Source organism: Gambusia affinis, linkage group LG23 (genome assembly GCF_019740435.1).
Source record: "Gambusia affinis linkage group LG23, SWU_Gaff_1.0, whole genome shotgun sequence".
Lineage (NCBI taxonomy): Eukaryota > Metazoa > Chordata > Actinopteri > Cyprinodontiformes > Poeciliidae > Gambusia > Gambusia affinis.
The window spans coordinates 18,991,312-19,017,719 of NC_057890.1; the positions used below are offsets into that span (position 1 = coordinate 18,991,312).

The 26,408-nt window shown below is 41.2% G+C and overlaps 1 protein-coding gene and 4 non-coding genes across 5 annotated transcripts in view; all 5 read right to left on the minus strand.

Moving 5' to 3' along the window:
• celf2 (cugbp, Elav-like family member 2) overlaps positions 1-26,408 on the minus strand; it is a 480,486-nt gene that overhangs the window by 392,059 nt on the left and 62,019 nt on the right. The gene's annotated exons all lie outside the window — the stretch shown is intronic.
• trnai-uau lies at positions 8,121-8,194 on the minus strand. Its single transcript has one exon. It is a non-coding gene; the product is annotated as a tRNA-Ile (tRNA).
• trnay-aua lies at positions 8,356-8,429 on the minus strand. Its single transcript has one exon. It is a non-coding gene; the product is annotated as a tRNA-Tyr (tRNA).
• trnay-aua lies at positions 9,018-9,091 on the minus strand. Its single transcript has one exon. It is a non-coding gene; the product is annotated as a tRNA-Tyr (tRNA).
• On the minus strand, positions 9,748-9,821 carry trnai-uau. The gene has a single exon. It is a non-coding gene; the product is annotated as a tRNA-Ile (tRNA).

Genomic DNA, 26,408 nt, shown 5'->3' on the forward strand with positions numbered 1-26,408 from the left:
GGTCATCAGGTGAGCGCGACACGCCGCCGGCTGCCGCTCAGGTGGGGAATCACAGAGGAGGCGGCGGCTCCGCCCCGCTCCAAAGCTAAACGACTCGGAACCGTCAGCGCATTCCTGTGACATCAGCGACCTCCTGACTGAAGCGCTTCCCGCTCTCCTCCGCCTCCTCCGCGGCGACAGGAAACCCGGTGACATCGCCCTGAGCGACAGGCGGCGAGGGGAAGAAACGAAAACTGGAGGGAGATAAAATGGATAGATAAGGATGGAGGGAAAAATAGGAAAGTGGATAGATTGCAGCTGAGGAGAGACGGGTGGGGGCCGAGAGAGGAGAAGAGTGATGCTATTGATACTCCGAGACAGGAGAGGAAGGTGCACTCTCCCCCCTCCCCCGCATAGTGCTATCTGAACACATACATTACAGTGACAGCGCTGTGAGGAGGCCACCACATAAAAACCGCTGGGCTCTATTTCATCGCCCACAAATATCAATAATAAAACCTCAAGACAAGCAGATACAGAAATGAGGAGAACAGGTGAAGCAGGAGTGAGGAGCAGCAGGACTCCCGCCTCGATTCGTCATCCTGATGAAACACGCCACTGGTCAGGACGGATGTGACACCCAGCGCATCCGTTTCTCCCCAGAAGCCATTTATTTCTCCTCCCAGGTTCCCCCACAGACTCGCCGCTGGCTTTTTCTCTCCCAGTCTGACTGTTATCAGTATCTGACACACAGTGAATCAGGGAGTATCTAGCGGCCGCTATCAGACCTCTCTTCATCTGCCGCTGCCCCGCCGCGCTCAGGCCCATCAGTCAGAGCCGGCCGCCACCGCCGCGCCGCGCCGCGCCGCGCCACCATTAAATGGGAACAGCAAATTGACCCAACAATACCATGATTTCAACAATTAGGAGGAATATTTATACAAATACTGTTAGTGTGACAAAACTAAAGCATGAACAAATTTAGAAAATCCAAACTCTGATCTGAGCATTTTTATTCATCAATCAGGGTCTCATTACTAACGTAACACTGTGGTGATATGACCTTTAACCTTTTGGATTATTACAGGTTTCACCAACTCAAATTTAAGAATTAATAAAACCTTCTATAGCCTAACATGTCTACATGTCAACAGGAATCTATAATACACACAAGAAGCTAGCCAGCTAGCAAGGCTATATTAGCAGCTAGCAAGGCTATATTAGCAGCTAGCTAGCGGTTTGAAGATGTCTGCATGCAACTCAAACGTTTGGCTGATAGAAAAGTTTTGTTAAAAAACTACATAAACTACAAAATATTCAAGACCTGAGATTAAAGGGGAAACATAAAATTAACACAAGACTGAAAGTTTTGGGATCAAACATCAATTTATGTTTGATGAATTGATGTTTTACAATTTGGAGAAATATTTATCCAAAACTATAAAACATGAAGCAAAGAAATTCAGACGCATAATCCCAACTCTAATCTGAGCAAATGTATTCATCTTGATTGACAGATAAATCAGGGTGTCATTAATAAGGTAACACTGTGTTCAGATGACCTTTAACCTTTTGGATTTTACATGGTTTCTGCAGGTTTCACCAACTGAGATTTAAGACCTTTTAAGAGTATTATGAATTAAATTTAAGATCTTTATGACAACAGAAATGTACTATATATATATATATATATATATATATATATATATATATATATATATATATTTATAAAATGTACTAATAGTGTCCAGAATGAATAATGGCCGGAGCAGTGAGCCATAATCGACCTCTGACCTCTGAACCTTGGTCTGTGTGCGGTTGAAGTGAACTCTGGTTTGGTTTGGATGTGAACACCAAGCGGACTGGAGGCCGCTCTGAAAGCAGGAAGTGGACTACAGAGCAGGGCATTCTGGGTAAATGCAACTAAAGCTAACGTGGAGGGGAAATGGCTCTTAGCCAAAGACTAAAGAGAAATCCTCCAGCTCCTCTTCTTCAGAGGTTTTTGTGTCGTTTCCTTCAGTGGTTCTTGGTGTAGCGCCCCCACAGGCCGGGAGGGGAACAGGTTGCTGAAAGGTTTGGTTGGTTTTAGAAACAGAACCACAGCAGCTGCAGACGAAACAAACTGAACCAAACCGAGTCCACCGGACTATCTTGTGGGAAATTATGTGAAGCCAGGCTGAGCATATTTACCTGCCAACAGCAGCTCCCATCTGTGCATCCTGACTTCAGGCCTGGCCTGCCAACCAAACACACATTATGTATAAATACATTGCAACTGAACAAAGAGTTCCCAGCTTGTGTCAATAAGGGTAGCGTGCATTACTCATGGTTTTCTGGAGAAGTCTTTTCTGTCCACTGAGACTCAAACAGCTGAAACAAACAAAGCCTCAGGCTGCTTACGCTGAGCTCACCGCAGCATGAGCACCGTTAGCAGGTGGGCGTTAGCAGAGGTTCAGCAATCAGACAGAACTGGTTTTTAGTTTCACCAGCCACATCCAAGCCTGACAGATTATATCCCAGCATCAGAACCCATCTGACAACATGAAGGAAGCAAAATGATCTCACAAAGTCAGACCTCAAGATCTACAAGAGAAAGGCTTAAAACGGAAATCAAGGAGTCTGTGCTGGCCTAGTCAAAGCCCAAACCCAAATTAAATGCCATTTGGGGACTTTCATAGAGCTGTAATGTCTGCATGAAGGTTTTTTCATGCTGAATATTTATTGTATTATTTTATTTTGTTAGCTTTCAGCAGAGGTCCAAAGTGAGGTTCGGGGGCCGTTGGACGCCCATAAATCAGGTCCAAACTCAAAAGAAACTGAACGGTGCTTCCAGATTGGCTGCTTTGCAAACATCAGCCAATAGCGCGCCAGCTAGCATAGAGCTAATACTTTAGCCTCCCATGCTACATTTTCTTTTGATTATTTTAGATTTGCTCCAGGAAAAATCTGATATATTTTCAGACATGAAGTGAATAATTTGGTGAATAAAACACATTTCTATCGGCCTAACCTGAATTTTTACTTTAACCTTGGTAGGCCAGTAGTTTGTGACGCTCAGAAACACTGAATTAAATGCAGAGAGATGGATCTGTCTGTGTTTTTCATCGGCTCATTACTCAGTTTGTATTTCTGTGCTGGTCGCTCCTGATGTAGACTCTCCTCCTCTCCTCCTTAAATGAGACTAGCCGTTCATCTCCATTGATGTCGACTCTAAAAGCATGTGGCGGTCGGCCGGATCTTAAATTGAGTTAAGTCAAATGCAGAAATGTGACGAGCGCAGGGATAAAAGTATGTTTGAGACGCTCATCAATTATTGAAGAGGGCACCAGATCCAGATCAGATCAGGCCTGGGACAGTAGATAGTGTTTCATGGTGGCTTTGTCTTTAAATATTCTCCCAGATTGAAAGCTTCAAAGTAAACTTCAATTACTGCAGTGATTAGATCTGGCCTGCTCCATTAGAGGACATTCTAGCTCGGGGGGGCAGACGCAGGGAGAAGGGCGAGGAGTCGCAGACCTGCAGCCAAAGAATTACCAACTATTGATCTGCTGCCACCAGCGTCTGACAATGACAGGATAGTTGTGTAGCTACAGTTCAGCTGCAGGCCTCACAAAGCGCTCAGAGATAAATTCCTCCTGCAGTCGGAGCGTAAACGCCTACAACGCCCGCGCCTGCAATACGCACTTTACTGCAACATCCCAGTTTGTGGGCAGAAACCTCCACTGGTTCTACTGGTGGAACGGCTGCTGTTGCTGAAAACGACTCAACTTCACTGGTTTTCCTCAACATTTATCCATAAGCAGCTGAAATATATCAGCGTTTCATGAGGCTTAGTAGGGCTGCAACTAGTGATGATTCGAATAACCGATTAATCTGTCAACAATTCTGATGATCAATTTATTAATCTGAGATTAAAAATGGAACATTCTACAGATTTTAATTCAACCACTTAAGTCTTTCTTTTATACAATATCAGAAATACATTAAAAGATACAAATAAATAAGGAAATAAACATTTTATTGCCTAAAATACCACAACATCGTATAACTCTAGTGAATTTAAACCAGGTGGAACTGAAATCCCACCTGAAGAGTTTTTGCTCAAACACATTTCAGATGAAGCTGATTTTTGATTTTCAGTCCAGTTTTGGTTGCATCAGTGCTCTGGCTATGTGATTAGTTTGAGTGTGCATACGCCAGCTAACGATTAATTGATTGCTAAATTAGTTGACGATTATTTCAATAACTGATTAATCACGATTAATCATTTCATCCCTAAAATTCAGTCCACCTTATTTCAGATGAATCCCATTTAAATTCAATTACAGATCAAATTAGGGGAGAGCGTAAATAGAAATAATAAAAATCTCTTCCGTTTCAGCCAACAGGATGGAGCAGCGCTGATGAACAACATTCCTGACTGAAAAAATCCTCTTCAGGAAGCAACTTTCTTTAAAATGTGTGATTTTATCACTAAGTAGCATTTAAAGACTTCATGTGATCAAAGTTCCTAATTTACTGACATCTATCAATTCTATCATGGAAAATCATAAAAATAACATTTTAGTCAGATTTTTTTAATCATTAACCAAAATCCAGGGTTTTTGCTACATTCATCCATCCATCCATCCATCCATCCATCCATTCATTCATCCCCCATCCATCCATTCATCCATTCATTCATTCATCCATCCATCCATCCATTCATCCATTCATTCATTCATTCATCCCCCATCCATCCCTTTTCTTCCGTTCATTCGGGTCGAGTCGCCGGGTTTCAGTAAATGTAGAGTAACAACAATCAAAATTCTTCTGACCAAAATTGTCATGCTAAATGATAAACAATACGATAAACACAGATGTTTTCTCACATCTCTGAAGAAACACAGCAGGGAAACTTTGATGTGGCCTAGTCAAAGTCCGGGCCTTTAAAAGGCTGTTCATGCTGGGAAACCCTTCAGTGCGGCTGAATAATAACGATTCTGCAAAGTTCAGAGGGAGAAACTTCTCTGATGGGTGATTATTGATCTGGATTATTTCCATCCTTCGTTTGAATTCTGAGTTTTGTGTTTATTTGTATCGTTTTGGATTATTAATATTTAAACTGGTTTGAGGTTCTGAGACAGTGAAGAAAGCAGCAAACGCTTCCTGATAGAAATTAACAGAAGTTGATGCAGAGGAAAGTTTATATTTGATATTATTACCATGTAAAATACAACACAAAGTATCTGTCATTTCAAAACGAAGCTTTTATAATGTGTAGAATCACGTTCTTCACTGAAAAGCTGCCTCCAAATCAGCTCTTATTCCTTATTTTTCATTCAACTTTGCTAAATAAAAGTGTTTTGAAAGAAAGTAATGGAATCCTGTTATTACTGAAAATAAATTTGTTCCAATGAGAACAGAAACACATAAAACTACGTCTCTTTCCTTTAAGTTTTGGACAAAAATAATGATTTTAGCTCAATTTAGACCAAAATTTTGACTCGTGAGATAAAGTTTGTGCCCTGAATGACCCAGGGGGGTGAATACTTTTCCTGTGAAATAATGGTTATCATTTCTCTGATGGTTTTCCTGGCCACAATGCCAACACTGTAAAAAATTAGCCCGATGATGATGGATATAATGATGATGATGATGATTGTGGAAATGAGCTTGTTGATAAGACAGAAACATTTTCTTTGAGCACACATGGCGCCTGATAAGCAGCGCAGAAAAACCACTCTGACCCGATCGGCTCCGATTGGACGGATTACAGAAGGAGAAAGTGAAGGAGTGAAGACGAGCCGGGGAGTGAAGGAGCAGAGGAAGACGGGGAGCGGGCGAGCGAGGAGGCAGGGGGAAGATAGATCACGGTCCTGAGCGATTGTGACAAGCATAGACCCTATCAGCTGCTGTTTGTTTGCACACTCCCCTCTCTGCATTAAAGGAGCCGTCCGGGCCGCCGGCAGGCCGCGAGCGCTCCATCTCATCACCTGACACGCCGACAGATGTTATGGGCTGATAAGGACCGGCGGGCCCCTTGCCTTTGCATCTACGATTACCTCCGCACAAAGAGGAAGGGGCGGCGAGGCGGCGGGGAGGGAAGGAGAGAGGGAAGGAGGAGAGGAAATCAAATACTTGATGATGGCCTGCTGGAGCGACGGGGGAAAATGAAATGGATGGAAGTGGAGTGTGGATGTAGGGGGGGAGGAGATGGAAAAAGGGAAGATGGAGGGGACACACTCATTTGTCCTGTGTGAAGTGGTAAATGGCCTTGCAGTGCTTCCTGGCCCAGCGCTGTTTGTCTCTGTCCTAATCGGCTTATTCCATAAGCGCTGCTGCAGCATCGTCATTAGGCAATGATAATGATATTATTTAACAGGGGATGAGAGAATTAAGGAGGCGCGCTATCTGATGGTTAGTTTTGTTCGCCGCCTCATTTCCTCATCCTCGGAAAATGTTGCATTTCCCAGTCGATAAGAATTGTTTTGCAATTGTTAAGATGCCTTAATGACGGCCACATCCATTGGCTTTATTGCCTAAAAACATCATTACTCCAACTTTTATTGCACATTACATGGCTGGTTTGTTCTGAAAATAGAAGCAGCTGAAATGGGATTTAAAAAAAGCCGAGCTGTGGAACATTGGTCTTGTTATGGGAATGTAACCCAATCAGTCAGTAAATACATACATCTCTGCAGCTCCTGATCACTAATTTATGATATCATTTAACAACGCCTCTATATTTGTTCCGCTCAACACTTTGCGTGGCATCAAATTACGGCTCACAACAGATCATAGAAACCCAATATCACGCATCCTTTTCTCAGCCAATCTGAGTGCAGCGATTCGCTCGCTCGCCCGCTCCCTCTCTCTCTCGGTTCCCCCCCACTGCTGCTGCTCGGGCTCCAAGTCCAGAGGGGGATAGATGACATTACTGAACACAAATCAGCCCACAGAATAAACAAACTCCAGGGTGGGGGGCAACAATGCAATCTCCATCTCCGCATAAACACTGAGCAGCAGCATGAGGGCTGAATCTGGGCGGCGATCAGCAGCCAGGTAATCAATGCTGTAATGATGCTGGGGGCAGCAGGTCCTCATCACTGGCATCTAGAAAGGCCTGCTCTGTGTCTATACATATATGTGTGTGTGAGCGTGTGTGTGTGTGTGTGTGTGTGTGTGTGTGTGTGTGTGTGTGTGTGTGAGCGTGACAAACGCATCATCTCATGTGCAACAGAGATAAGCTCTAAATAATTGTGGCCTGACAGGCCTGAATAATGGCCAAATTAGACAGAAGGTGCACATTATTACCAGCCGCTGAGGCTGCTTGATGAAGGCAGCGATGATGATGATGATGATTGTGTTTTTAGTCACACACACACACATAGAATCAGCCTAATCCCATTTAGCATCTACCAGTTCTGCTGATTTTCGCCTCTTTATTCGTGTGGATTAGCATTGCTGTGTTGCGTTGCTGAGTTGCGTTGCGTTGCCTGCAGACAGTCTCCTGTTGAGCTGCGGCCCACACACAGAACCAGTAAAACCTCAGCGGAGGAATCGAGCAGCGCCCCAAGGTCAGGTAAAGGTCGTGGAAACGGGGCGCGGCCTGAAGCGGCGGCAGATCAGATTTGGTGTTCTGTCTGCGCTGCGGCACGCTCAGGTGGAGAGATTGTTTTAAAACAATCTGCCCGTATCTTTCTACAGGCTCTGGGGAAACGTGACCTTGGCACCCAGGGTCACGTTACTTCATTTAACAGCATTTCAGCTGTTCAAATTCTACGGAAGCCCTGAAAGGCCAAAAAAAAAATGTTGGAAATTTTTGTTTTTCTCTTGATTTTAAAAGTGAAAGAAAATATTTATAGATCAAACTATTTTACAGATTTTTCTTAGGTTTCTTCTAAAGTAGAGAATAAAAACATCACAATGTAGAAATTTTAACTAGATCTTCTATTAACTGTAAAGAAACAGTTAATAGAAGATCTAGTTGAAATTTCTACATTGTGATGTTTTTAGATGTATACATGATCTTACCACAATGAAGATTTGAGTAAAGAGTTCACATTCTATTGTTTTTCAAAATTAATGTGCATAATGGTTTAATAGACAGCCTCCTAATATTTTAAAATGTTGATTTCCTGAATACTTTCTATTTCATTTGGCCAGTGTGGGGATTGAACCCATAACCTTGGCATTATAAGTACCCTACTCTGACCAGCTGAGCTAATCAGCCACACATAAGTTTGTGTCTTTGTCAATGTAAGAAAAACTTACATGATCTTGACAAAAGCAGTGAAATTTTAAAGTTTTTCAAGATGAACATGAATTTTGGTTTAATTTAAAGCCTCCTTCTACTTTGAAGAGTTGATTTACTGAAAGACTTCATGTTTTAATTGGCCAGTGTGGGGATTGAACCCATGACCTTCGCTTTATGAGCACCACGCTCCAACCAACTGAGCTAACCAGCCATAAATTATTTTAAGTCTTCGTCAATATAAGACAGACTTACATGATCTTACTACAATGAAGATTTAGAAGAAATGCTGTTATATTGATCAAAATCAAAATGCTTAAAGTTGTAGTTTTTTTAAAATATTTTATTTTGATGTATTGATTTTATTTTTAAGGCATTTTGTTTTGAACTGTTGATTTGTTTTATAACCTTTTTATTTTGAAGTATTGATTTTGTTTTACAACCTTTTTATTTTGAAATATTGATTTTGTTTTACAACCTTTTTATTTTGAAGTATTGTTTGTCTGAAAGACTTTAGATTTCCATTGACCAGTAAGGGAATTGAACCACCGACCTCAGCGTTATTAGCACCACACCTCGTCCAGCTGAGCTAACCCAGCTGGACAGAGTTTTCTTAAATACAATGTAACTCATAATGTTGAGTTTCCATGGATTTTAGAGAATTTACATGATCTTACCACAATGAAGATTCGAGTAAAGAGCTCACATTCTATTGTTTTTCAAAATTAATGTGTATAATGGTTTAATATACAGCCTCCTAATATTTTAAAATGTTGATTTCCTGAATACTTTCTATTTCTGTTGGCCAGTGTGGGGATTGAACCCATGACCTTCGCTTTATGAGCACCACGCTCCAACCAACTGAGCTAACCAGCCATAGATTTTTTAAGTCTTCGTCAATATAAGACAGACTTACATGATCTTACTACAATGAAGATTTGAAGAAATGCTGTTATATTTATCAAAATCAAAATGCTTAAAGTTGTATTTTTTAACAATATTTTATTTTGATGTATTGATTTTGTTTTTAAGGCATTTTGTTTTGAACTGTTGATTTTGTTTTACAACCTTTTTATTTTGAAGTATTGATTTTATTTTTAAGGCATTTTGTTTTGAACTGTTGATTTTGTTTTACATCCTTTTTATTTTGAAGTATTGATTTTGTTTTACAACCTTTTTATTTTGAAGTATTGATTTTGTTTTACAACCTTTTTATTTTGAATTATTGTTTGTCTGAAAGACTTTAGATTTCCATTGACCAGTAAGGGAATTGAACCACCGACATCAGCGTTATTAGCACCACACCTCGTCCAGCTGAGCTAACCCAGCTGGACAGAGTTTTGTCAAATACAATGTAACTCATAATGTTGAGTTTCCATGGATTTAAGAGAATTTACATGATCTTACCACAATGAAGATTCGAGTAAAGAGTTCATCTTCTATTGTTTTTCAAAATTAATGTGTATAATGGTTTAATATACAGCCTCCTAATATTTTAAAATGTTGATTTCCTGAATACTTTCTATTTCTGTTGGCCAGTGTGGGGCTTGAACCCATGACCTTGGCATTATAAGTACCCTACTCTGACCAGCTGAGCTAACCAGCCACACATTATGCTGCATTTTTATCAATGTAAGAAAAACTTACATGACCTTGACAAAAGCAGTGAAATTTTAAAGTTTTTCAAAATGAACATGAATTTTGGTTTAATTTAAAGCCTCCTTCTACTTTGAAGAGTTGATTTACTGAAAGACTTCATGTTTTAATTGGCCAATGTGGGGATTGAACCCATGACCTTCGCTTTATGAGCACCACGCTCCAACCAACTGAGCTAACCAGCCATAAATTATTTTAAGTCTTCGTCAATATAAGACAGACTTACATGATCTTACTACAATGAAGATTTAGAAGAAATGCTGTTATATTGATCAAAATCAAAATGCTTAAAGTTGTAGTTTTTTAACAATATTTTATTTTGATGTATTGATTTTATTTTTAAGGCATTTTTGTTTTGAACTGTTGATTTTGTTTTATAACCTTTTTATTTTGAAGTATTGATTTTGTTTTATTACCCTTTTATTTTGAAGTATTGTTTGTCTGAAAGACTTTAGATTTCCATTGACCAGTAAGGGAATTGAACCACCTACCTCAGCGTTATCAGCACCACACCTCGTCCAGCTGAGCTAACCCAGCTGGACAGGGTTTTCTTAAATACATGGTAACTCATAATGTTGAGTTTCCATGGATTTTAGAGAATTTACATAAAGTATTGATTTTATTTTACAGCCATTTTTATTTTTAAGTGTTGATTTTATTCTCGAACCATTTTATTTTTTAGTGTTTCATGGTTTATGGGATTGTTCAGCATGCGTTCACTTGCATCTCTACACAGAAAACCAACATGAGACGACGGAAATGTTGAATAAAGTGCATTAAATGTGAGAAAACAAAACCACTGTAACAGCATATATTCTGAAGACAAAACACAAAATCCTAATCAAACATTTAGATTTTTCTCAGAAGTCAGATCTTCTTTGGTAAAATCAGAACACGACCAGAACCAAAAGCAAACAAATAAAATAAACCAAGACACGGCCGGTTTGCTGATGTCAGCAGAAAACGTCAGGATTCACAGCAGGCCAAAATCAAAGTGTAATCCACCAGCGGTCGACCTCCAGAAACTGAGCAACTCATGTTACATTCACCGAACTGTGTTTACATGAGGCATTATCCTCTGAAACGGGTTTTGAATCCACATCATTTTTAATTTTGGAGCACAAGTCCAAACATCTGCTTCCATCCAGCGATCAGATCCAGATCACATCCATAATCTCCGCCTGATCGCAGACCAAGCACAACAATATCTGATCTGCAGATTATGTTTTTAAAAGCTGGTTTGCCCCAGATCAGGCCAGCTCCAAATCAGACACCGACTTCTGGCTGTGCAGAGCAGACGATCATAAGGAGCGGCGGCTGCAGAGGATCATGGGTATAATCACCTTTTTACCATCAGAGCATCTCTAAAAATCACAAAGCAGATTTTACTTCTGCTGTGGAAAATAATCGTCACATCTGTCAAATACATACAAAATTATTCTTTTTGTGGCTCATTTGAAATATATATTTTTTAAATAGGAGAAGAAATTTAAAAAGAAGTTTCAAGGAAACAAAATCCAAACAATAAGAAAGACATTGTTTATGCTCAGAAAGAAAAATGTAAATTATTTCTTAATGCAAACTTTAGGTCTGTGGTCCAACATTTCTAAAAGGATTAATGTCTGACAAGAGTATAACTTTCATCTTTTCCATAAAATCCTTTCAGAAAAATGAACTCGAAAATCATTTGCATAAAGATACAAAATTCATCCCAATTATTTACAATTATCCCAGAGACAAAATGCAAATAAACTGTCCAATTTATGAATTTACCCTCTCAGTGGGCGGAGCCAACATTGCTACACAGAAGGTGATTGGCCGGCTGCAGAGCTGCTGGGCAGGTTAGCCAATCAGATCTCAGAGCCCATTTGATTACTTTAACTTAATTACATTAAGGTTTTGATTTATTATTGTCATTTAAATGTTTAATAATTTAAACGAAATCCTGAAGGAAAGTAAGGAAAGAGGAGGTTAAAGTAAGCAGGTAAAGATTCAGGAAGTTTTTGGAGAAACAAGTTGAAATTCTCTAAATCTGAAGTTGTGGACATGAAGGAACAAATGTAGGTGTTGGAGTTTTTCTCAACCGGTTCTGGAACAAGTCGGTTCTGGGAAATTAGCGGCTATCTGAGCAGAGAACAGCTGCATTACCCAGGCGAGGTGAGGGGCGAGAGGGTGGCAAATGGGGGGATTTGGGAGTTGTGGACCAGCAGGCCCATGGGGAGAAAAGCCCGTTTGGGAAGCAGCAGTGGAACCACAATCTCTGCAGTCCATTCTGTCTCTGCCACCCCGAGATCCCCGTAGCAATTAGAGCCAGAGAGAGCGCGGCCGGGGGAAGTCCGACGCATCACGCCCACCAGGAAACGCCGCCGCCGCCGAGACTCGAGGTCTGCAGCCAGAGAGGAGGGTTGAACTCAAAGCTGGTGGACTTCTGCTTCACACACTGATCATGGAGTTACATTAAAATACTAAACCAGATTTTAATCAAACAAAAAAGTTTTTAGCAAGTCTGAGGAAGTATCAAGACTCAGTCGACTGAAAACTGGTTAATTTAATTTCATTTTTGTTCAGTTTTTAAAAATGTTTCAGTTGTTAACGATGCAAACAGATGATATGAGCCCCTTCAACTTATTTAATACCCATTAGTGGATTTCAATCTGACAGGAAGGTCATAAAGTAATTAGTACCCTTCAAAAAACATTGATATCAGGGTGGAAATAAGCAAGTGATTAATTGATGAACTGATTAATGTGACAGGTTTAGTTGTGAGTGATGTTAAACCTGCAGAGGAACTGAGCAGCAGATATGTTGGTTTTAGTGTTAATTGTAATATTAAAACTATAAAGTTCAGTCCTGAGAAAATACAGATGCTAAGATCAAAGCAACCTGAGCACTTTATTATTCTGAAAATAATAAAAGTATAAAGAATATTGTAAGTGTCACTAAAATAATTTATTTCTTGAAAAATGTTATGTTTATTTCTAAAAATTAGAATAACGTATTTTAAGTTGTTTGGTTCATGTTTTAAGATTTGTGTTAAATGATTGTATTTTATTTCGATTTGAACTATTTTGTTGGAAGTTATCGCGAGATTTGTGTACATGCGTGAGGCTGCGAGAATTGAATAAACATAGAAGAAGCAGAAGCCTGGAACTGAGCTACACGCAGCAGCCTCGTGTCTCCGGTAGCAGTCAAGATATTTTATAGTTATGTTTGTAATGTTTTGTGAATTTATTGGTTATGGTGTTTTTACTGTGTTTTAATTACTTAATAATTTGGTTTAGAGTGAACAACGACGAATTAATCGGTTAAAGACCTCCGAAGTGGCAGGCGGCCACGAGGTAACCTTTGTCAGAGCACATGTCATCTGTCTGTCTGTAAATGTATTTATGTCTAAAGTTTTGTCTTTTATTTCTGTAGTTTTCACGGCGTTTAATAAAGAGCCCGTCAAAACGAAGCCATGCCAGTGTTGTCGGTTTGGAGTTACAAATATACCGTAATTTCCGGATTATAAACCACGACTTTTGTCTCACGCTTTCGACCCTGCGGCTTATACAACGATGCGGCTTATTTATGAATTTTTCTAACGACCAGTAGGGGGCGCTGGAGCAGAAAAGGTAAGCGTGAGACAGCTGGAATATATCTGTAGAGGAAGACTAATGTAACATCGTGCTTCGTGCATGAATAAAATGAGCTTGAACAGACCCTCATCATGGAGAATACAAGAAGAAATGCATATGATGCAGCTTTCAAGTTAAAATCAATCGAGCCGATAAAGAAGGAAACAGACAGTGAGGAAGAAGACTTCCATGGTTTCAGTGAACAGGAGGAAGAAGATGACGGCTCTCCGTGACTTTTAACCGTTTGTTATTTAAACCAGCCCTGTTAGTGTTGTTTTGCTATATTGCTGCTGTTCAGAAAGAAAAGCTACAGCATATTATTAAAACTTTAAAAACACTTTCTGTGTACCGTCTTTCTTTGTAAATATCTCATGTTTCAATGTAGGTACATGCGGCTTATACACCGGTGCGGCTTATGTATGTATAAAAATGTGTTTCCTTTAAAAATGTAGGGGGTGCGGCTTATAATCAGGTGCGCTCTATAGTCCGGAAATTACGGTAACCAGAGGTCCACAAATGACAGTTTCCTGGCTGGATCAACTGCACCAGCAGAAGTGATCATGTTTCAGGATTTTCTCACTTTCTGATGAATTAAATTACTTTAAAGGTTTGAATCGTTTCAATAGGAGGCTGAGGCTCTGCAGGCTCGTGTTTCTGACTGATGCAACAAAGTAGGACAGGAAGTGACACCGTCACACCGCAGAGTTTCCATAATAACAATGCTCACACCACCAACCTTCCTCATTGATCTCTAAAGCCTAGAAACGTCTTAATGCTGATGATCCGCTGGGTTCTGGCCTTTTCTAGACCAACTGAACGTAAACGGGCCAGGATGGACTGGGACAGAACGCTGTTGGTCACCATCAAGCTGCTGGTCACCATCAAGCTGCTGGTCACCATCAAGCTGCTGGTCACCATCAAGCTGCTGGTCACCATCAAGCTGCTGGTCACCATCAAGCTGCTGGTCACCATCAAGCTGCTGGTCACCATCAAGCTGCTGGTCACCATCAAGCTGCTGGTCACCATCAAGCTGCTGGTCACCATCAAGCTGCTTCTCCTGGTTTTAATGCCACAAATAATGTAAGAGTTTATTCCACAAACTTTAATCACAACCTTTATCGGTCTGAACAGTTTGTTCTGAGTAAATAAGAAGTTTCTGGTAAATAATCTGGACCTGTTGATGCTTCTGTTCTGGATCATATCTGGACTTATTAGTTACAAATAAACTGTTTTGGTCCGAAAATAAGGAGGATAAATTACTCCAATGGAAAAGGTTAAACTTAATAGATATTACTGAAACTGACTTCAGGAAGAGAAGTGAATTAAAAAAATGTATTTTATTTTTACTCAGTTTGTGGAAAATAATTAAATGTTTCTCCAGAGGAAGTGAAGAAGAATAACTGTACTGAAAAGAAACAGGCTTTAAAATTTGACTTCAGTTAAATGTAAGGAAAGTTATTTTCCAGAGAGATACACATCACTGGTGAGAAGGAAAAAGATTTTAGAAAAATTAACTAAAAAAAACAGTTTTATTAGTGGAAGAAATGAAGTAGAAAGGTGAAAAAATGGACAAGAAATAATTATTTAAAAATAATTCTTATAACCAAACATTCACAGGAAGACGATGTTTTCTGAAAATGACTTTTAAAAAGTTGCAATAGTAAAAAAAAGTGAAGCTAAAAGTGTGTGAGTTTATTTTCTAGAGAAACTGACAATAAATCTTTGTTAGAAAGAAGAAATCTCCTCTGGATTACAACGACAACCTTCGTTTGTCTTTTCTATGGTTTCTATTACTTTAAATATATCAACCCAGCTTTCATAACTCTGACATGTTATCAGAAGTTAAAGTTTAATAAAAACTTGACCCTGAAAGAGTTTTAAATCTTTGTTACATCAGAACAAAGATGGTTTGGATCTTTTTCAATTTCGAGTTTCGCTCCTCTGCATGATCTTCCTCCTCCTCTACATCTAAGAGAAAGACGTATTTAAAAGGAGAACACCTTCATCTGACCAGGATGGAGAGATTGTCTGGATCCTTTATTGTCTGTCAGATGATCCTAAATCCACATCTCATCTCTCCTCACACCCCCGGCTTCCACATTAAGCCCAGTATCACCAGTCGCTCTCTGCCAGGCCTTTAAAGCGCTGCCAGTGGCCACCCACTCCAGCTCTTATCCCTCTCCTTCGTCTCTCCTCCAGTGTCCATCAGTCATTGTTTCCTCCTCCTCCTCACCCCCCAGCCCCCTGCAGCTTTCTAAGCTCTGATCTTGATTTCTGACCAGGAAATATCCACCAAGGGGCCGTCCAGTTACAATAACATTCAATAAAAGAACACAGGGGTTCTGAGACTGGACCTCTGATAGCGCCGCGATTTATAGGGCCGCTGTGTGCTCACACACACACGCACACACACGCACACACACACACCCACACACACACACACGCACACACACACACACACACACACACACACACACACACACACACACACACACACACACACACACACACACACACACACACACACACACACACACACACACACACACACACACACACACACACACGCACACACACACACACACGCACACACACACACACACACACACACGCACACACACACACACACACACAGTTTATTACTGAACACCTTCCAGTCACTCATAATGCTGTATACTTAACATTTAACTAATGTAAACTTTATTATGTAAACTAATTGTGTTTCGTTTATTTTGCTCTTTATCATCTTCATTGACCTGTTCTGCTCTCTGTTTGGTCCGGCTGATTTTTATCAACTAGTACAATCAATAATCTAAGCAAAGTAACTGAGAAACCTCTAAATGGGAAGACCAGGTGTTCTTGAAACAACAGGAATGAAACGTCTCCAAAACATTTATACCTTCTCCAAACGTCTCAAACAAGCTACGAAACCCAAGAATAGTACAAAACATCCCCATTATGGGTACGAAACGACGAGTGCTGCAGCTGACACACATCCTAAAACCGAGTACAAGTTGGAACCATCAGTATGAAATATCTCTAAATCAGTAAAGCTCAGAACACAAAAGGACAAAACAGTTCAGGGCAGCAACAGCTTGGCTTATGTTGCTTCATGACTTCTGTAAACAAGTTAAATTCAAAATAATTTGTTTTATTAAAAGATGTGGGGATTTGAAAATGTAATGTTCAACTGTCATTTTAATAGTTTATTTTTCAAAACTTATTCATAAAAAAGATCCAAAAAATCTTTGTTTAGGACTTTAAACAACTGTTGTGTTTTTGAATGTTGATTTCTGTGCAGGTAAACTTTAGATCTGTCCTACATGATTAAAATTAATCTACAGAAACTGCTAGAGCAGCTGTAACGGGTAGAAGTTCCTCTACGTTCAGAGTTTTATTCTCTACAGACAAACTTTGATTCTTTTGTCCTTTGACTTTATGTCTTGATGTAAAAATAGAAGTTGTGTTTTAGCCTGAAGAAACTACATCAAATCAAGCCTCAGCAAAGCTGCAGCTGTTGCAGAGACTTGTCTCAATCCGCTTTGTTCCAAAGTCCATATCGCCATCCCACCGCGCTAACGCATGTCCAAGCAGACCTTACAAACTCCGCCACTCCTTAACTTGGTGTGGGCCCGGGCTCACAAATCCTGTGTGACCAATGCCGTCCGACCGGACAGGAAGAGACAGCATCCTCACTCGCTTCGACCCCCGAGGGCCGGAGCCAGTGTAACTACCCACAACCCACCGGGGTATCAGCCCCGCCGCGCCCACGCTCCACCGGCCGGAGCCGAACGCCGCCGTTACGGGACGCGCCTCGTCCCGCTGCGGTTATCTGCTCAGGGCCAGGGAGCAGGAACAAGCGTGGGACGGAGGGGTTGGACCAGGAGGACGGCGAGGGGGGGGCAGCGCCGATCCATTTCCAAACGGTGACAGATCATCATTGTCTCTCGTCTCACCCTGTCTCTCACCATTACCGCACCGCTCTCTGACAGCCGCTGTGTTTCTCCGGATGTGTGGTCTTGGCATCAAACTCGCACGCGTGCACTCTACAAGTCTCCGCCGCAAACCGCCATCACTACGGGCGCTTCTCAGGAAACCTACACACGGGATTGTGAGAGGTAGCAGACTGTGAGTGGGAGGGACAGAGCCACAGGCGCTCGGTGTCTCTATAGCCCATGTGAAATCAGATGTAGGCCGTAATGAGCCTGCAACCAAACCAGGCACAATCACACTGAGAAACGGAGGGAGCTTTAGAAGACCACCGAGGATAGCAGCGTGGATCTGGAAGCCTGGGCCGTCTCCATGTTAAGGTCTTTTTCTGCACCGTTCCAAAGTATTCACCACTTAAAACAGATTAAGAGCTTGACGAACAAACAGGCCCGATGCGACCAAGTGGGAAAACACAGGAGGAGGGTTTTAGGATTTAGGGAGCAGGACGAGCCGGAGATAAAGCCTTGAGAAGCAGTCTGGAGCGTTCCGGTATTAAGGCACTTGTGATGAAACAGATGAATAGCAGAACAAAAGGCGGCAGAACAGGCATTTAGATCGCTTTGAGGGAACAGAACTTTATAGTTTTGTAATTTCATATGTTCTAAAGCTTACTTCTGGACTCCAATGAATAGAAAACGGTGCTGACTGTTGTTCATGTTTAGAAGGGATTTAATAACACCTTTAAACTGTTTCTGAACTAAAACACACATTCAAAGTGATTCCTGAGGCAAAATGGCCAGTTTGACTGTTGGTGTTTCCTCTGGATGGAGACGGTGGAGCTGGATGTCCGCAGTGGGAACAAACTGCCAGCACATCGCTGCAGTGCAGCTACAATATTATCAGTAGTCTTCTAAAATAAAGTACAACATTGGCCGATTGACTTTAAATCCTGGATCAAAGCCAGAAAATACCGACTGATTCAGGTTGAGTGACTGTCTTTTCTACAAAAAGACAATGTTGCCGTATGCTGGTCAGCCACAATGATTGGCTTTGAGAAGTTCCAGAGTTTGGGGACTTCCTGCTCTCTGAACCTTTGAGCGCCCTCCTCTGGGGGAATCCCAAGACATTTCCAGGCCAACCAATAAACAGATTTTGTCTGTTTCCACTGTAAAAGCAGCCCTTACTGCCCTTGCACCACACGAGTCCTCCTGATGTAGGTCCAAAGGACAATGGCACGGTGTGGTTAGGGTGGGATACTGGAGTCACACAGTAAACAACACTGCCTGCTGCAAGCGGGTCACGTCTGTCCTCTCACTACTATGACGCTATGTTAGCAAATTTGGTTTAATCCCGTTTGCCCAGTGAGAGTCCAACTGGGAGTGGAAACATTCTCCTGAATACGTCGAACTGTAACAAAAGGTACTGAGCCAACCTGGAGAGCTCAGTGGAAACCAGGCAATAGTCCCTCCAAGGTCTCCTGGGTTTTCCTCCTGGAAATTAGTTTCCAGGAAGAAACTAATTTTGTCCACTTGTATCCGTCATCTCATTCTTTTGGACACTACCAGAGCTTATGACATCAAATGACGGTAGCGATGTACATTAACTAAACCGAGTCTCTCTTCAGTATAACAGACCGGTACCGTACGGCGCTCCCATCACCAATCAGGCCATCAACTTCGCATGCTACATTTCCCTCACTCATGTACAAGTCTCAGATATTTAAGATCCTCTTTCCTGACCTGGAGAAGGCACGTTACCCTTTTTCCATCTCAAGACCATGATCTCTGACTTAAGAGATGCTGGTTTTCATCCCGGCCTTGAACTGCTCCAGTGAAACCTGGAAATCATGGTCTGATGAGGCCATCATAAGATCCAGGAGCAGGATACTTATCTCAAACATTTAGCTAAATCAGCCTGCTTCCATTTCCACCTCAGTCTCCAGAACTAAACCCGATAGAAATCTTGTGGGCTGAGCCAAAGAGAAATCTTCAGCGACCCAGGACTCTGGACAATCTAGAGCAGCAGTCTTCAACTCCGATTGATACGGTTTGATCTGCTTCAACTCATCTTATCCCAATAATTAGGTCATTAGCTGGCTCTGCATGCTGAGGAGATAGTTCAGCCATTTTGTTCTAGTATGTAGGACAAGGAATACATTTCAAATCTGCAGATTATTCTACAGCGTTTATGTTAAGGCTATCATCTTTCTGATCCCAAACTTCTCTGACAGCTGGAAGCAGATGCATCAAAAACACGGCTGCCTGTAAATAACATTTAACCAAGTTGCAATAATGATGACAATAACGATAATCAGGACTGCCACCAGCGAGCGCGGTGGGCGTTATTGTCCCCCGATCCCCCATCCCTCTCTCTCCACGCTGGTTGATTTGCACAAAAGATGTGAGGGAGGAAGACGATTACCATAACAAACAGAGTCGCAGGCGCTCGCTTCCCCAGGGAAGTGTCAATCTAAGTGGAAGAGTATGTTGACATTTATAACCATCTGGGGGGACATGGTCGCTATTTCTCAGCTGTTTAACTTCAATTAGAGAAGGGAGGGAAGCGGGGGACTAGGGTGACTTGTTGGTGGCTGAGGGGTGGAACCGTCGGCGGGAGTCTGTAAAGAGTTATTGATGGATGCTAATGTGGACCATGAGCATCTCACACTTTTCTTCATTAAGGACGATCGCACAACCTGGAGCCCAAAAACTCGTAAAATCCGAGATCAGCCTGGACAGGAAGGCGAGTGAAAGATGGCAGCAATAATAAAACCGCGAGGAGGGAAGAGCGGAAATAAAGTGTGCTGTCAGTCAGCGGCCGCGGCGCCGTCACAGCCGCATCTCCCAGGTTATTGCTTATTGTTTACCCCCCCAGAGGAGGTCAGAGGTCACCACCACCACGTTTATTTTCTTCCACCCACTCAGGCCATTCTTCTCCAGGCACAAGGAGGAACAAAGAGGCGGGGAAAGGATGGGGGGCGGGGGTCTGGTTGGAGTTGGCAAGGTGGGGAATGGAGGGGATGGGGGGAGTGGAATTAGAAAAAATATAGAAAGAGAGAGCAGCGATCAGACAGCGCTGATAAGGAGAGGAGGCAGGAGGGGGGCTTTCTGTGGAGCGGGGTGTGTGTGTGTGTGTGTGTGTGTGTGTGTGTGTGGAGGGGGTTTGATGTGTGTATTCAACTCCGGGCTGACTCCTCTTATGCTAATACAGCCAATTTCCTCTTTTATTTCATTTCTGGAGCCGAAATCTGCGATCTGCGATAAGGTTGCCGTGGCGACCGCCTGCTCCCCGGGCGGATGCGGGCAGCCATGTGATGGAGATGTGTAAGTCGGCAGGAGCAGCAGGGAATGAATAATTTAAAACTCCACCAAGCTGGAGAGATAAGAGAGAGCAGGGCTGAGGCCTCACGCACACCCACACACACACACACACACACACACACACTATCCCTCGCCCCCCATCGCTCACACACACTCCCACCATCTCTCTCAATCCCCGGCTCCCTCTGCTCCTCTTCCTCCTCTCTTTCACTTTCTGGACATCTAAGGCTTCATCCTCCGGAGCGCGCTGACCTCAAAGGTCAAGGGCATGATGGGTAATTGAACCAGCAGTTCAGGGCAGCCGGGATCCGGCCCGCAGATAATACAGCCGGGACCAGAGAGAACGTGACGAAATGGAGCGCTCTGATTGGCTGCAGCTAATTAATCGGATTGGTTGGTTCACACCTGGGCTTTTCAGGCCTTTAGAGGCAAAAAAAATATTCTGCATCTTATTAATCTGAGTATTAATCTTTTATTTTGAAGGGAATGTCTTTCGTGGTAAACACTTTCTACGGATATAAAGTCCTAAAATAGATAAAATATTAAAATGTAAAGTTCAACAGACGGAGGTCAACAGTCCAAGTATTAACTATTTATTTTCACTAAATGTTCATTTTCTGCACAACTGGAAAACGACAGAAGAGGCTGAAAATCATATTTATTGTTAAATATCAAATATATTGTTGAAAACTTGTGTTCAGTCGATGGATCAATTTTTGGTGGAAAAATGATAATAAAATCAACAAGGAAATTTAATTTTACACTGAAAATATATTTAGAAACATTTTACCTTTATAATGTTTATAAGATAAGTTCAATTAAATAAAATAGTTTGTTGTCACAGAGAATCACATTTATTATAAATGTTTTAACTCAGATTGCAACATTTCATTTAAAGAGTCACGATGCTGATGTCTGTGTGCAGGAAGGATCTCCTGTAGCAGTCAGTACCACAGCGACTCTGACTGAAGACAGTTGTTATAACTCTGTCTCATAAAGAGGATGCTCAGGTTGTCATTTTCTTGATTTTATGTTTGTGAGGCAGTCAGTCATGTTTGTGTATTTCTGACTAATATAAACAGTTTTATTTTATTCATACAAAATGTGCAGTTTATATATTCACACGGCATAAAACCTTTTTAATTTCTAATTGACAATAAATCTTTTGTACTTCCTTCTATTCAGTTTCCATCCATATCTCAGTATTTTCCTGAACTGCCTTTAACACACACACACCCACACACACTTTCCAGCTCCGCCCATAAATGTTCTCTCACACACACGTCAGGGTTTGGATCCTTAAGCGACTTCTTACATTCTTCCTACTAAATCATGTGGAAAGTATCTCAGCTGATCCCACTGGTGTTGGGTTTACAGTTCAAGCAGTTCTACACCTGACCAGTGGGGGCAGCACTGAGAGATGAGGGTAAAGTTAAATGTTTCTTTAATGTGAGGAAGAAAAAATGAGTTCTGTAATTAGCTGGTTTATAGCAAGATGAATCAGTTAATGTTTTGTTTTTTGTCTTTTATTGCCTGAATTTTTCTGTTCTTTTCTGTTGCCATGGCAACAAATAGCTTAAAGTAAGCTCTTATGACCTATTAATTTAAAATGTGAACATGTGACTCCAGTAAATATGTCAGCATGAGGTTAAATACAATGAAAATAACTGTTAGTTTATAGTCCAGATGATTTCTGTATAACTCGCAAAATGAGCTGTAAAATATTTATTCAAAGTGCAAAATTGTTATGATGGTTTTGTTTTTATTTGTTACCAGAATAAATATTATAAGTGGATCTTATAATATAAACTGTGCCTTCTTCTTTTAGACTGTTTCATTCCTGATCTAAAGATCTGCATTAAACTCTGGATAATCCAGTCAGATTATTACAGATTGTAACTCATCAACCTGCAGGAAAACTGGCAGTAAAGATCCAGAACCGATCAATCGGCCAGAGATCCGATCGGCTCTGAAATCACTGATCAGATCTAGGAACAAGAACTGGCTGCTGTTTAGTTTGGAAAACAGAAAACCTGGTGAACGTTTTGTTCTGATAAAACATGGAAGGTGTTTCAGCGCCTGATGACGTTGGACAGTTTTATGCCAGTTGAGTTATTTATCTCTGTAATCTTGGACAACAAAAATATTTTGTTCTTTCAGACACAAACTCAGTTTAATCACTAAAAATGATTATTTACACAAACTCCAACCAAAGTGGAGATCTGAGGAAACTATTTGTGTTTTTGTGAGTTCATGGAAAACCTGAAGTTTAGAGTTCTGATCATTTCAATCTGTGACAAAAAATAAATTCATGTATTGGATTTGACACGATTCCTAATCAGCGCCGTCTTATTAACTTATTAAAAAAATACTTTGACTTATTTAACCTCCTGGCGCCATGTTTAATCCCAAACAGGAAGCTGTGGTTGATTTGAAGCAATCTGATTGGCTACACTGCCCCCTAGAGGTCTGGCATGCTTCAACGATGCTTAGTGGCGGATAAAAACTAAGCCGATCCTGTGTGTGTGATATTTTTCTACACGTTGTGGCGTAGATATTGGTTTTATAGACTCTGCTTGATGTGCAAAGGTCCTGAGAATCTAATGACGCCTCCATCCATACTGAGAGGAAGGAAAGAAAACAGTTAACTGTTCTGTTGGTCTAATGCAGGAACATGGCGTGAAGAGTCGACACCAACCAGACTGATTCCTGGAGGAATGCGTTTGTGGTTCTGGTTCTGACCGGCCGGGTCGCCCGCTCAGCCGGACCAGGAGTTGTGTTTTACGTTACATTCTCGACTCCTCGCCGCCTGCGCCGCTGACTTGTTTTCATTCCACAGCCAGCATGCGAGGCTTTGTCGCCATGGAGACGAACCGTGGCTGTAAACAGCTGGGTCAAGTCCAGGCGAGGGTTCAGGTAGAGGTGTGGCCGGCCGCCCCCCCGGCCCGCTCCGGGTGTCTGAGCCGCCCTGACGACACCAGCGCAGAGAGAAAACGGGAACAAAAAAGCTGATTCATAGACGAGCCACACAGAGCGCCCGCACAGGTGAGCTCACCTGGAGCGCGACGCCTTCATCCCTCTGGCGCCAGCAGAAAGTAGTCACACCGTCTGAACTTTTCACGATCAGCCGCTGTTCAGCATTTCATGTGACAGAGAGCCCAGAAGTTAAAGGGAAACCACGCAGAAATGTTAACGCTTTTAAAAGATAAAATCTGAAAAGTGTGGCTTGCGCTTGCATTCAGTCTCCCTGAGTCAGAACCTTGTAAACTATTTTTGGCTCCAGGACTTTTAGGGGTTTTCAGAAACTCATTTTAATTCAAATGTCCCTAAAGGGCCGGCAGCAGCAGAACGTAAAAAAGTTTATTTGTTATTTTTATTTCACCAGGTAAATCAAACTGCTCAAAAAATATCAAAACGTCCCACAGCATAAAGAAACAAACTACTGATAAAACAAACAGCTAAAATATGGATCTGGAGCTGAATCTTTAAACATGGATTAGATTTAGTGCTTTACTGATAAAATCGGCTTTGATTTGAATAATTTCATATTTAAGGACACAACTATCGTGTTAATACATAAATACGTATGGCGGCCCGGATTTGGCCCCCGGCCCTTCAGTTTACCACCGGAGTGAAGGTTTTCTTCATTCTTCTCTGTAAAACAAAACTGCAGACTCTCAGTTGTATTTACCTCTGGACTTTGACTAGGCCATTCTAACCCATTGCCATGAATGAATGTTCAGGCTGGCTGTCCTGCTGGAAGGTGAACTTTGACCCCAGACTCAGAGCTCCAGAAACCTCCAACAGGGTTTCTTCCAGGAATTAGCCGCATCCATCTACACATCAATTCTGACCAGCTTCCCAGAGCATGATGCCACCACCACCAAGAGAGCAGTTTAAGTTTAAAATCCATTAAAGTTTCTAGTTAGAATAATTTTGCAAGATTAACTTGATTGACTAGTAGGACCGAGTGTTGGGGCCACACTAAGAAAAAACAAAAGTAAATAAATTCTTCTTTATTCACAAGTTTATTCTCACAATTTTACGACTTTATTCTCATAATTAGATGTTTTTCTAACGTCTCTAATACTCTGTTGAAACTAGTGCGGTTCCCATGACGATATTTTACCTTAAGCTTATTTATTTTGAAGGATTTAATGTTCCTAAGAGCTCAGGAATCAGTTTTCCATCCAACCTGAATCCTTCAACCTTTTCTTCTCTTAAAGACGATAAATGTTTGTCTTCTCATTTTCCTGTTTCTGAGCCTGAACCAGCATGCAGTTCCCACATCGGACACATGGTGGCACTGCATCCTTAGAGGAGGCCTGGGCCTTGGCTTCCATCCATGCAGCCTTGAACACAGAGTCCCACCAAGCAGAACAGGGGCAAACACACACACACACACACCTAGCAGATACTCCAGATTGGATTGATAGTAGTGAAAATATTGGCCCATAGAAATAATACAACACAGTGATAACGTTGCTATCTGGTCTGATCATGATACGGCGTCCAGACGCAGCCAGAATATCAACTCCAACAAACAAGAAATAAGAAACTGGGCCTGAGATCAGCGAGGGACGGAGCGAGACCCGACTGGAAGCGTTTTAAAGTGCTGCTGCAAGCGCAGCGCGTTTTAAGAGGCTTTCAGCCTGATTTCATTAAACAGGATATGAGCTCTCTCTTCCTGATGGCTCTTAATCTAGATTACAGCTCGTCTGGATGTTCACAAATAGATGAGGAGAATCAGGCAAATTAAACACAGTCATGAAATCTATTCAAACCGGGTCAAAATAGGGAGGAATTTCAGCTCTTTATGCAAACATTATTATCTGTTTAATTAAATTATTCCCAAATAATTTCTCTGTTAAAATTGTAATCTGTAGAAAGGAATAATAATAATATTTTTGTTTTAAATGAGGAGATGTGTTTTCTTCTCTCTGAAAAGCACTGGTAGATTTACATTGGTTTAATTACGGAGCCTCGCAATCGTCGATCTGAGCTGCAAAGAATTGTGGGAGCCTCAATTAAATCTGATGTTAATTAAATCTGATCTTGTTTTGTGTATTAATCAAGCGGCAATTTTAATCTAGTGAACACACAGTCTGTAATGGGAAGCTGTGGATGTGGAGGGAGAGCAGGAATTATTTTAATTTCATGCTTGCGATGAATGTTTTTTCCTCTTATTCCTCTATAATAATATTATTATTATTATTATTTTTATAGCCGAGTTGCATTAGTTCCTAATCTGCGTTTCCGTTACGTGTGTGTCTGTTTATGCGATCAGATGTGTGAGCAAACACAAAGCAGCAGAACCAGTCCAGTGAGGCGTTCTAAAGGAAGTTCTGCTGACTTCTGGTCCGCTGGAGGAGAGAATCTGAGCAGGAGCCAAAACCACCAAACAGTCAGAATTTATTTACATGTGCAAAAATAAAATAAAGAATAAACTTCAAACGTATATTTGATATAGACGGATAAAACTAAATCAATTCTTACATATTCTAATTTTTAAAAAATTACAAATGTTTTACAGAGATGCGTGAAAATTTCTGGAAAAACAAAGAAAATAAATTTAAATTCTTACATATATTTCTTATACATTTTATGAATTTATATAATAAAATGTAAAATACAGGATTTTAATTTAAAAAATTGTAACAAAAATGTCTT